The following is a 2,805-nucleotide window of genomic DNA, read 5'->3' as shown; positions in this document are numbered from 1 at the left end:
TAAACTAAAATCCTAAAACCATAAGGTCCAATAGATAAGGTAACTAACTTTTCTATTAGTAGGAGTTTTTGAGTTCTTCTCTTCTTCCAATTGTCTCAAATGGTCACGAAGTGTAAGTACAATTAATAGCTTCAATGATTAGTAATAATCACTTTTGTGATTTTTTAACATATTTTTATTAATTTTAATGCTAATATGATTAACTTATAGATCTAAATTAGTTTTTTTTAGTTAATTATGATTTTTTTTGTATTTTTAGATTATTACTTAGGTAGATATTTTTTATTATTAAATTGAGTGATTGCTAAGAATTCTAAAAATAGTAAGTTAAAAATATCTATAATTTTTTTTCTTGATCTAATCTAAATTCTCTTATTTTACTAAAATTAGAATTCTACTAGAATTTCTCTTCTAAGTCCTAGAAATTATATCTTAAATTAATCCACAATCTTAATTTTCAACCCCAAGGCTAATTCTTAAATTGAATATGGTTAGAAAATTCCTTAAGTCTAATTATTCTATCTTCTTATTTAATTTTTAAGTTTTTTTTATGCTTAAATTTCATGCTGCAATTTAAATTAATTAAAAATATAAAGTCTAATTGTCGAATTAATGATGATTTCTAGAAGATAGAGATAAACTAATTTTTGTAGTGGAATTCCTCTCTTAGTGATTTTAATGACTATTTGGAGTTGAAAATTAGAAAAAAAATAAAAAAATAAAAAATCACAAGTGTATTAATTCAAGGCCAAATTACAATTGGATATTAGATTTCCTTAGAGTTCATATTTAAAGGATTTTAAATTAAAGAATGGTGTTTATGATGGCTTTGATGGCAAGAATCCTTGCTGAACTCTAAGTAGACTAAGTAACATTAGAATTATAGTTGGAACTTACAACTAAATTAGTAAATTAATTAATTTTTATGATTTAGAACTTGGATTTGGGCTCGTGAATAGTCAATCTTGTGATAAAAATAAGTTTTAGAAACATTAAAAGTGTTAATTTTGCCAAAAAAGTATTAGTTTTTGAGTTATAGGTATTTCCAACCTTAAAATCGGATTTAGGTTTAGAATGATTATGGACCCTTGAACTTGATTAGAGGTTTTTTGATTTGAATGGTGGAGATGTAGCTGCCACCTTTGGGCCTCCTCCCACCTATTTAAGAGGGCTTAGGTGATCAAAATCCCTCTCTTTCTACTCCCTTTTGTAAGGCAAAGCCTTGCCAAATTGTTTCAAGGCTTTTAATTGAAGGAAATTTTCTCCCATCTTATCATTTTTTCAATATTTTTTTCTCTCGGTCACTCAATTTTTTATGCTTTTGAGCAATATTTGGTATCCATATTTTTCTAGTTATCAGCTTTTCAAAGATGTAAGCTATAAGTAATTTGAAGCTCAGACAGATTTTAGGCAAATTTTCAAGTAGTAGGAGGTCTATTGCCCTTGGTAGCATAAGAGTGTCAAATTCAAAAAAATTTAATTCAATAACATCTAACTCAAATTTAATGCAACTTAATATTATTAATATAATTTAAAGTTTGATTTATTAAAAAAAATGATTCACTAACTTCCAAGTTATAAAGAATTTTTGATGATTTTTATAGTGAGGATGGATCTGCTACCTCAATAATTTAGAATAATTAACTTTAGAAAAATTTAGCTTAATACCTATGAATTTTTTGTCATTGAATCTTAATTTAAAAAGAAGTTTACTAAATTTAATTTTAGGAAAAATTAGAATTGTTAACTTTAAATCACTAATCAATTTTCGGTGAATTTTTAACTAGAAGAGGTATACTACCAAGGCAGCCTAAGTGGCTCTACTTGGAAAAAATCATATCTCAAGAATTTCGGGTTAGATTGCCACAAGATTTAAGAAAGTAGAAGCAAACTAGAGTGAACCTTAATCACACTAAAATTCACATGCATTGGAGTCTCAAGGAAGTTTTGGTGAATTTTTTAGTGGCAAGGGTGGCTACCTATAATTTAACATACTCGAAGTATGTTATTGTTTTCCTCTCTAATCATCTTCTAATCACATTCTTTTAGCACCTAATCTGCTATATTAGTTTTTATTCATCCTATTATTATTAATTAATATTATTTAATAATTTTTAAAAACTCTTCTTTCATTCCAATAATTAATGGTAAAATTCTATCTTTTTATCCATCTTTATCTTTAAAAGATAAAAGAAAAAAATTAATCTTATATTTTTATTTTTACCTTTTACTTTTAATTAGAGTTTATGACTTTTACCTTCTAACTTCAATTTTTTACTATATTTATTTTTAAACTTTTTACTTAATTTTTAATTATTAATTCTCACTTAATTTAATTTATTTTATTTTTATCTTTATTCATAATACTCAGAGTTTAAGCTTGAAAAACCTTAGAAGGCAATTAATTTATTAGATTATAACGTTTAAAAAATCATAAAAATTATATACTTGACTTGTTATGCTTGATTGGATTAATTAAGATTATTGTATCACTTATTTATTTTTATTTTTATTTATTTATTTATTTGTTTTTATATTTATGGTTTAATTATTCACATTGGTTAAAATTTGATTTTAATCTAAGTACAATGGAATCAAATTAAACTTAAGTGAGGTGAGAAAAAACCGCTTACAAAGTGCAACTAAATTATTTTATAACTTGGATCTCTTTATATTATCTTAAAAATTAAGAAAAATTAGTTTCTTTAATATGAATTGAATTGATAAATTCTTTATATTTCTCACCATGGTTCTATTTTTTTCATTAATATCCTCTTAATATTATTTTATATTAAATACTTTAAT

This window comes from Physcomitrium patens, chromosome 23 (assembly GCF_059467195.1).
Source record: "Physcomitrium patens ecotype Gransden chromosome 23, ASM5946719v1, whole genome shotgun sequence".
NCBI lineage: Eukaryota > Viridiplantae > Streptophyta > Bryopsida > Funariales > Funariaceae > Physcomitrium > Physcomitrium patens.
The sequence above is the reverse complement of the archived record's forward strand: the minus strand, read 5'-3'. Positions refer to the sequence as shown.